Source organism: Ambystoma mexicanum, chromosome 3q (genome assembly GCF_040938575.1).
Source record: "Ambystoma mexicanum isolate Mex_15411 chromosome 3q, UKY_AmexF1_1, whole genome shotgun sequence".
Lineage (NCBI taxonomy): Eukaryota > Metazoa > Chordata > Amphibia > Caudata > Ambystomatidae > Ambystoma > Ambystoma mexicanum.
Genome location: NC_090926.1, coordinates 218,600,998 through 218,611,572, shown reverse-complemented (window position 1 = coordinate 218,611,572; position 10,575 = coordinate 218,600,998). Strand labels below are relative to the sequence as shown.

Here is a 10,575-nt window from a genome sequence, read left to right as displayed (position 1 = left end):
CAAGATAGAAACAACGACAGGTAGTGTGGCCAGCCAGTGGTAAGTGCAAGGATAAGATATAGACAACAGGTGTCTGATAAATGCTGGAAGGGTGCTGTAGCGTAGCAGATACAGACCCAAATGCAAGGGTTGCCAGGAGGCAGTGCAGGTGTGGCTGGGTGGGCAGGGATCTGGACTCAAAATCTGAGGGTAACCATGTGCCCGGTGCCAAAGCAGACAGATTAGCAGGGGAGAGGAAGTGCAAAGGCAGAAACAAAGAGGAATGTCTTGAGGTGCTTCCAGAACCGAAGATGATTCTCCTCAAGTTTCAGAGAGGCTGGTCCAGAGGGAGGCCCCAGCTGAGGAACAGGATCTACCACCAACTCGTTGCTTGGAGAAGTGGCAGACCCTGAGGGAGTTGGAGGTGAAGGAGCAACGAGCTCGAGTAGGAAGGTATTTGCACAGGGAGAGTTCAAGGTATTGTGGACCCAGGCACCGGAAAGCCTTGTGGAAAATATAAAGAGTCTTGAATTTGATCCTTGCAGTCACTGGGAGCTCATGAAGAGATTTCAGGGCTGGAGAAATACGATCCCAGGGCTTGAAGCCAAGGACAAGTCTTGCAGTCCTGTTCTGGATGAGCTGCAGGGGGCGGAGAGTGGTTGCAGGCAGATTTGGAAAGAGGCTGTTGCAATTGTCCAGCCTAGAGAGAACCAGAGCTCTAGAGACAGTGAGATTCTGAAGGTTGGAGAGGAAAGGAAGAATACCTCTGAGGAGGTGTAGTTGGTAGTTAGACTTTTTAGAGACGTCAGAGATGTGTGGAGAAAAGGAAAGCGCGGAGTCGAAAATACACTACTTCGCAAATGGGAGCAGGGGGTGGGCCAAGGGAGGCCGGCCATGAGTGTGAGGAAAGGAAGGTGCAGGTGTGCTGATGAGGTGATCTGTGTCTTACTGGCATTAAGGCAGAGGTCATTGGCAGCACACCACTCCAGGATTGCAGACAGACAGTCGGAAATGAGAGCGGGAGAAGAGGTGGCAGAGGGGAGCCTGAAAGTAAGTTGGGCGTCATCTGCATATCACTGAAAGTTTGAGCAGAGAGCAGCAATGCAGTGGGTGAGCGATGTCAGGTATTGGTTGAAAAAGCCAGGGAGAGAGGTTAGACCTCTGGGGAACACCACAGGTAGAAAGTGATATAGAGGAAAGTAAGGACCCAGGTAAGCTTTAGTATGCATATTTACATATGTTCATAATTTCCAGTTACTCATAAATATATTACAGATAGACCATCCTCATGTACCCCAGCTCAGTCCCCCAACTGACACATTCAGAACATTCGCACTTGAGCACTTATCAACATTCTCCTGAGCTGTCAGTCACACCATGCACCAACATTTCATCAGCATTCACAGATGATCAGTGGACAGGCCAACATTGATGAAGCCGTTACACCGATTATTATAACCTTTTTAATATAAAAGACTGAAACATAAGCAGAATGTGTTATTGAAGTATAAAAGAAGCAGCTGGAACCGCTGGAACGAAAGGTAGGTTCACTTTATGTTTCTTCCAAGGGCAGTAACATCACATGTCAAGTAGGGCCCACTGGTACCTCACAAATCACAGAGTCAGGAATAACTGCCAAAGGAGGAGCCCACCTGTGAAAACACATTCTACATTCTGACAGTGACATCACACCCTGAATTTGGCATCACTCACCTTTACACTTACTAGAGACAGGCAAGGAGAAGAAAAGGCAGGATGCCACACATTTTCCCTCTTCTGCAAAACACACAACCTAAGTATCTGAATCACATATTGCCACAACACAACCAAGGATTCCGAAACTACACTTCTCACATAATCATATGCAAGCAACGTATCAGCAACTGGAAGCAAGAGTCGCCTACCAGAACTACAACTGCCTGACTGGTGTGCTGAGCACACTTTTAGGACCTCCAGAAAGACCACTCACATGCAACTAACATACAACACTTTGTGCAGCCATGCACACCAAACAATTCAACTATCGGGAGGAAGAGTCTCTCACCATGATGGCAGCTTTCCACTGGTGTACGGTGCCCATATAGAGGCCTGCCATACAGGCCACTCATGTGCAATGCTTAAGAAACTCACCAAGACAACAAAAGAAGATAACTCACACACCGAAATCCACTCAAACACAGGGCACCACATACTACCAACCTCCCACTGGCTTTCCATGGTCTGCCTTGGGGAAGCTACGCATGAGGCCAAAGCGCACACACTTCCACCGTTTGTATCGGAGCCCCATGGCATTATCGCATGTAATATAGATGTTCAACTGTTAAACACCTTAACACTTCTAGATATCTCAACAAAATATCCAAAGCTAGGCAAAATGTATTAACGAGAACCCATACCCCGCGAGGAAATGCAAAACAATATATATGAGGCTACACATTTCTTTTTAACATAGTGCTTTCCTAAGTCCACATGTCAATATCTTTATGTATCCTGAGCACACATTAATAATTCAACCATACAACTGGAGGTTCCCCGTCTCTACTACTTAACACCGATGTCACTAAGGAGTCTACATGGCTCCAAACTAACCAAGCAGGTTTCAGGAAATGTGGGACGTGCTCAATGTGCAAGTATGCACATGGGAAAACCCAACAATGCAGGGACACAAATGGCAAAAGCATTAAAATAAAACAAAGCATCAATTGCAGATCAAAATTCGTGGTCCGCGGAATCATATGTGTCTGGGACAGAATGTATATTGGAAGCACGATAAGAGAGCTGCGGACTACGATCCGGGAACACATCAACAAAATTGGTAGTCAGGACCCAACGTTCCCACATTCACTACATTGGCAGACGATGATGGACAAATCGAAGATCAAGGTTCTAGGCTTACAACAAGTGGCTTTAGGAAGAATAGGGGGAGACAGGATAAAGCCCACTCAGACAGGCAGAATCCCAATTTATATGTGTATTCAATACTACAGTGACGGGTTTAAATTCTGACAACGAGAAATGGTCTCATTCTTATGATGAACCAGGTACTTTACTGTTTAGGAACCGGTCTAGTCATCTTAAAAACATTGGAGTTTTGGTTACCTTTCCCATACACAATACTGTAATTATAATTGTCGGAATTGAGAATCAATCATTCCATATAGGAGAAGGTTACTATTATCATTGACACTCATGTGATATATTATTAATACTGTAATCATAATTGTGGAAATTGAGAATCAATCATTCTGTATAGGAGAAAGTTACCAGTAATTGACAATCGTGTGATATATTACTAACACCTTTAGCAGATGTGATCAAATGTCTTTTTACACCATTTCATTAAATTCATTGCATGTGGAGGAGACTACTCAGACAGTATAGGCACCAAATGCCGTTAAGGGCATGAATGTAAAATTATGAGCATTGCCTTGCCATAATTCGATTTAATAATTGTCTTGAACTTTTGTATCAGGGGGACCCAGCATAAGCAACAAAAAGTGCAAATAAGGACATTTTAATGAATGATGTAGATAACAATGCTCATATTAGTTTCATCGTACTGGTGCGGAAGAGATTACTCAGGCAGTATAGGCACCAAAATGCCGATTAGGGCTTGAACGTATAATTATTCGCATTAACTCAACATATTTCAATATAAAAAGTATCCTGAAATTTTGCATCAGGGGAATTCAGCTTAAGCAACAAAAAGCGCAAGTAAGGACATATTAACGAATGATGCAGATAAGAATGTTCATATTAGTTTCACCATACCAACATGGCCACCATGCTGACTACCAACGTAGGATACGTCCTAGTGGAACGCAGGGTTGACTTGGCAACAGCTGTGAGGTACTACGTTGCCATGTGAACGTGTCTAAACATTTAATTAACATGGCGGGATGGCTCGCTTTGAAAACAGCGACGCGGAACCATCCGAGTTAATACGGTAAGACCCCCACTAGATAGTCAGTATGCAAACATTTCAGATCGCCCCTGGGCACACATAATATGATATTTGTCCTGCGGAACACGGAATGTATTCAGAACTATTTAAGACTACTTACTCTACTTATCAGACACAGCACGGAAGGGTCCGTTTCTTTAAAGCAAGTGCTGACTTGAACTTAGTTAGCCATTGAATGATGCGCTCATTCCATGGCCATGGGCACCCAGTGTCTCTTTACCTACTGAGCCAGCAGACACATAAGATACTTACCCAATTGGGAACATTTTGTAATTCCATACCAGTATGAATAACGGCAACACTGGAATGTCAGACCCATGAAACAGCGGTGAGCTGATACTGTTATTATTCTTATTATTGATTGCAGCTGCACAGGGATCTAATCCCAAGAATATCAATACGGAATAATATTTGACCCCATTGATTGGACAGTAAGAGTAGTAATCTAAAGCCGGTTGGGCTAGTACTTGACTGATTAATCTCCAAAACACTGCCATTTTCATTAAATACTAATGGCTGTTCTGTTGATTATTTCTCTTTATTTTTCAACCTTCGTATTTCTCCCTTTCCCTAACAATCCTCCCTTGAACCCCAACCCTGCTCTCTGTCAATTGACTTTGCGTGATGATATGAATATTCTTACCAAATGTATATATCCTGTTTTTCACAACTCTAACGAATCATATTGTTTTCTGACTATGATTGCATTTGTACAAATGACATTGCTTTATTTTGAGTACAGATAACAGTGAAATTAATGTTACTATCTGTCCTGATTTGAGAAAGGCTTACATAGCCGAAACACGTGTCATCATACAGGGCAAATAGGCAATTATGATGAAATAATAATTTGACCCTACAATAAGGCAGTTTGTAATTGTGACTGTTAAACAATTCTATGAACTACCTAATTTGGCACAAGTCTCCAGGAGAGTTTCTGTCTATTACAACTGGAAGTTGTAGGCAAGACCATACTTATAGGCCATAAAATAATCTCTAAAATAAGATCTCCTGTACATTTGATCATTCTCGAACTTTACCTCAGTACCGACTTCGTTACCTATATCTCTTCTATATGAAAGAACAAGACCATGGGCCTCATTAGCAGTAAGCCAGTCTGGGAAAAATGTCTCTAAAATGGCTGGTACTACTGGATCTGGCATTTTCCCCGGACTGGCATACTGAGTCTGCCGGTAGAGGTAATGAAATACCAGCAGGCCTGACCTGCTGGGAGTTCAGGCCCCTACCAGCAGAGAAATCACTGAATCAATGATACAGTTCGCAACGGTGCTAGTGATTCAGTGGTTCCCATTCCATGGAGCAACTTACCGCCATTGCCGGGATATCAGGCGCCGGTAATGGTGAGTCTGCCGGTAACCCGCCGGTGCAGACTCGTAGTGGGGGCTCATGCGTTGTATCACCACCAACCGCATACACATTGATGGTCTGACACACATGCTGCGACAACTCAGACCACTGGGACAGAATTAAGAGTAACACGATAACCTCTGACATGGGTTCTTCCATGACACAGTTCCACTCCTTGTTTTCCTTGAGGATGGGGAACGCTATCACAGTGGCACACATCAGTCAACTAATAATTTCCAAAAATGAGTGAACAAAGGCCATTGCGCTGAACATTCTGAGATGTCATCTTCATGCACCTGACTCCACAGCAACTACTGGACTATAGACCCTGCAGGCATCCCCCTCTATACTGTGCCACAAGCAAACATTGTGTGTATGCTTCTCAGAATACCTCAGCCTCCAGCACAATTCTGCAGCCCACAGCCAAGTTAGTTTCACTTTGAGTGCTTCGCTGCACTCACTCTCCATATGCGGGGAACAGAACAGAAGGATGGCTGCCTCCAGTCTCCAATACGCACTTGCTCATAGCTGCACTCAGTTCATCAAGCATCCAAAGGGCTGGCAGGCTCCCACTGCAGCTGCACAACTTGCATCCCCTACATGGCTAGAAGATGGAGCTCTCTCTTGGCTCCCATCAGCACTGCCTGGGCCCACACTACATGGACTCAGGGGTGTGTAACGACCCGCTTCACCTAGCCCTAGGCAGTACACATCAGAAGCACAGCCAATATCTGAGTAGTGGGTCAATGCCGTCAGGGCAGTGGTCCCTCTACACGTCCCCGCTCTCCCACAGCAGCACTTTGGTCAACTAGCTGGTCTCTGCAAGACTGCCTCGCAGCCAGTGAAATATCGAGAAGCCGGAGGCATGGGCCCAAAAGGTAGGCACACTTTATTTACGTTTCTCCCAGTACAGTTAATAACTGAAAGAGTTGGGGCCACTGGTACCGCACCACCAAGGTAGTTAGGAATAACTGTGGGCCTCCAAAGGCAACTCAACGCTCTACAATGTTACATCCAAAAGAACGACCTTGAAATCAACAAGGGGAAAACTAAAACTTTGACTTTTGATACTTGTCCCAAGGGGAAAAGTCGCTACTCCTGGTATGTAGGTGGAGAAAAGATTGAACAGGTGCAATCCTTCAAATACTTGGGTGTCTGGCTGAGCAACTCAAGGGCTGAAGCCCCAATGTCAATTTACCTTTTTGGAAAGAAGAAAACTTTCACCAGCCAAGTTTGTGCACCCAACAGAAAGTTTGGCCGCTTTTCGATTTTGCCAGTCATAAGGTATTACAGAGCCAACGTGGTCCCTGCGGTGACCTACGGGGGGAAGCCATGTTCAACCTCCCAGAACCTCTTTGGAATCGCCTCGAGGGTGTATTTTGGAAAATGGTCCTAGGTGTTCCCTTGTCTACACCGATTGCCATCATTCAGAGAGAACTGGGTGTGAACGCCCTGAAGTGTATGGTTGACTGGAACAGAATTGCCTTGATTGGGAAATGTTGCAATCGTTCATGACCTGTGATCCTGGAGATGATATACAAAAAATGTTGTCTGACTCTAAATCAACTTTGAATGGATGGCGCCTAACCATGACAAACCTTCTAGAATTGATCGGCAGCTCTCTAGAGCAACTGGTGTCCAACCCAGTACGAGTAAAAAGAAAAATCCAAGACAATGGGCCTCATTACGACCCTGACGGTCGTATGGTAACGGTAAGCATGCCGGTACCGCAGTTCACGGACTGCCATACTACGTGTTGTGTTCGTGGGTGCCTGACTGCCTGCCAGACGGCACCCGCGAGCACAGCATGTCGGATGCACCGGCAGTACTCTGAATGCGCCGGTGCATCCGACGTCCCCATCCCCATTCATCCCTATGGGGCCGAATGGGGATGGGGAGGCCCTTGTTGCCGGCACCTGCAAATGGGCAATTACCGGAGTCTGCCGAACTCGGCATGACCCGGTTCTTGCCCATTTGCGGGTGCCTTAAAAAATGCAACTCCTGCACGGCTACCACCAGAGTTGTAAGGAGGACCAATGGCTGGATTCTAACATTAGAGGTGGCTAGCAACTATCACTCTGTAGCCCATTTACCCTCAGAAGGTCGAAAGCTTAACACAGTGTGCGACTATCTGAAGGTCAGGGACCAACTCCTGAGAGCGTGTTTGAACTTGCATCCAACTAACGAGATTCGAGCCATTCGGGGGCCAATCATCGGAAAAGCAATGCCGGTACTGTAACGACTCCCAAGTTGAATCTTTGTTTCATATCTTTGAGAGGCACACGTTCAAAACACTTCAGACCTCTCTTTTCGGATTTCGCAATCCTCGAGTCCAAAGGCTGGTGGATGTCTTTAATGGCAGGTCAAAAAACCAAGCATGTAATTACTGTGGTCAATTTCTTGACTGAAGTCCTCCCAGATATCGGAAGTATCAAAGTTTCTTAATTGTATTTCTTTTCTTTTTTTCATTTTCGTTTGTTTGATGCTGTTTTTTCTTTTGATATATTATTATAGGATTTTGTAAAAGTCAGTCTGTTGCTAAAAAAGAGTTGATTCAATTTTAATGTACATAAATAAAGAAATAAATTTTAAAAAATGTGGAACTCACGCGCGAGAACCACATTCTACATTCACACAGTGACATCACATCACATCACTGACCTCAACATGCAGGTACCGGCAGGCAGGGAGAGTGGAAGGCAGGGTGTCAGCCACATATATAAATAACCCCTTGCTCTGATTTCACTACTGAGAGGCTTTACGGAATCCATTTTTTATAACTGTCAATTCAACTACTGTCGCAAAATGAATGTGTATTTGGGACACCGGTGATGTAATCGGACCGTAGAAAAGGTGTCAGCATAGTAGACCAACTGAAGGAGTCATATTTAGGGCCGGCCTTAAGGCCAGCAGCGCCCTGGGCGAACTGGCGCCCCCCCCCCTCGCCCGCCGCGCCACCCTGGTTAACAGGGGGTGGGGGGAAGGGGGCAGGGCCAGGATGGGCAACTTTAAAAAAAAAATGTTTAACCTCCTTGCTCCTGTGAGGAGGTCAAATAGGTGCCGTTAGCACCCCATTGTCATTGAATGAGCCCGCCATCGCGGGTTTATTCAATGACAATGTGGCGCCTGTCACACCTTCTGCCACCATGCCAGCCTGGGGGAGCACTTGAAAGACTCCCCGGAGCTGGCGTGGTGGGGGGCTAATGGCGCCTTTTCTTGTGAAAAGTGTCCATGGCAGAGGGGCGCATTTAAATGCACCCACCGCCGCGGGCACCTTTTACTGTAAAAGGCCGCCTGCTGCGCCTTGTCCCACAATGCCAGCTCGGGGGAGCCCATGAAAGACTCCCCCGAGCTGGCGTGGCAGGGGCAAAAGGCGCCCTGGTGGGCGTGGCGCCCCAGGCGGTCGCCCGGCTCGCCCCCCCTCCAAGGCGGGCTTTGGTCATATTGTCTTACGAGGAAATATTGAAAGAGTGTCGGGCTCTTTAACGCGATGGAAGTTGCAGGAAATGCATTCAGAGCAAGACGAGACGCATTCAATAGCCTCGTGTTCGAAGGACACAGGCAGTGATAAAAACACAACTAGCATAGCTGCCCAGGAGAAGAGACAAACTGATAACAAGCACGGAGGAACACAGAGAGAAGGGAGACGCGGGGGCACCCGAAGGGAGAGAAGAAGGGCGGCTGGCATGGAGAAAGAGAACAAAGGAACACTGGTAGGGGACAAGAGAACAGACGCATTAAAAGAGGGAGGGGAGTAGGGATGAGAAAGAAGGAGGGGCATGGCAGGGAAAGGAGAGAAACTGACATGCATGGAGCAGGAGGGACAACGAAGAGAGAAAATTGAGACCACTGAGGGGGGGAGGAGAGAACTGAAATGAAGAAGGCGGGAAAATGACTTGCAGTGCTTTAAGTGGCCTGTAAAATCAAGCATGGCTCTTATGGGGGCATGGCCATAACGGGTGTGGCCTGGTAGCGGGCTAGCTCTTCAATTAAGAGACAGCACTTGCCTCAACTGAATGATGCCTGTTCAGGCCGCTGCCCCAGCTCGATTTTGCAAAAGGGCTCTTGCCCAAAGGTGGCATTTAGATCAGGTAAGTGTTGCTGCTTAATTGCTGCACTGATCCACTGCCAGTCACCACTTTGCATCAATCATCACCCTCGCACCTGGGATCCAAGGGTGATGTTCCCTGCATTTCAAATTAAAGGGGTGTCTGGCGGAGGGTCGGCAACACAATGAAAAGTCAGGCAAGGCTATTTTTCTAAAGCCTGAAACGTGAGCTTATACCCAAGAGATTCAGGATTTAGGGAAAGAAAGCCTTGGCTTCTAGTGGGCTGTGGTTAGCAGGGGACTTTAGGGAGCCCAAGCAGGGCCCTGTCTCAGGCACAATTTTCAGAGCCTGCTGGGGCTCAGCCCCGGCTAGCCCAAGCCCACTTAAAGCTCTGTTGACATGCAACAAGGGACAGGGATGCACTAAAAGGGATAGGAGGAACGGGGAGATAGAAAAGGAATGGCACTGAAAGGGAAGCAAGAAACTAACAAGAGAGCAGAAGGTACACTGACACGGAGAGAAGAGGAGAGGGTCACCGAAAGGCAGAGTGGGAGGAACAAGGGAGAAAGGAAAACTGCCAGGAAGCAGGAGGGGTATTGACAGGGAGGCAAGAGGAGGGGGATCAGGGAAAGGGAAAGGAGGAGAGAGCAAGAAAGAGGCCCTAGCAGGAAAAAGGAGAGAAACTGATGGGAAGCAAGAGGGACACTAGTGGGGAGAGAAGAGAAAAGCGACACTGGAAAAAAGGAGGGTACTGGCACTGGCAGGGACAAGGAGAGAAACGAACATGGATGGAACAGAAGAGATACGACAGGTAGAGGGGGGATGCAAGGGAGATGGAGTGAGAGTAATGAGGAGAGCAATTGACAAGGCGCGGGAGGGCTGCAGATAGTGAGAGAAGAGAAAAGGGACACTGCAATAGAGAGAAGGAGGGATGAGGGATAAAGAAAAGGATGGGCCCTCACAGGGAGAAGAGAAACTGACACAGAGGGAGCAGGCAGGATAGGCACTGCAATGGAGTCGGGAGAGGGGGGGAGAGAAAAGGAACGGCACTGACCGAGAAGGAGAGAAGCTGACAGGTAGAACGAGAAGGAGGGACAATGAGAATGAGCGAGGGAAGGAGTGACACTAAAACGAGCAGAGGCACAGGGAGAGAAAATGAGAAGACAAACTGCAATGGTGAAAGAGCACTAGGGAAACTGACAAAGAGAATGGAGA

At 46.9% G+C, this 10,575-nt stretch overlaps 1 protein-coding gene and 1 long non-coding RNA gene across 3 annotated transcripts in view; one reads left to right on the top strand and one right to left on the bottom strand.

Moving 5' to 3' along the window:
• The window catches only part of LOC138582341 (zinc finger E-box-binding homeobox 2-like), a 363,618-nt gene that overhangs the window by 20,470 nt on the left and 332,573 nt on the right, over positions 1-10,575 (bottom strand). The gene's annotated exons all lie outside the window — the stretch shown is intronic.
• The window catches only part of LOC138582342 (uncharacterized), a 48,578-nt gene continuing 47,326 nt past the window's right edge, over positions 9,324-10,575 (top strand). The window contains exon 1 of the long non-coding RNA XR_011305010.1: positions 9,324-9,402. This is a non-coding gene — a long non-coding RNA (uncharacterized lncRNA). The remainder of the gene's footprint in view (positions 9,403-10,575) is intronic.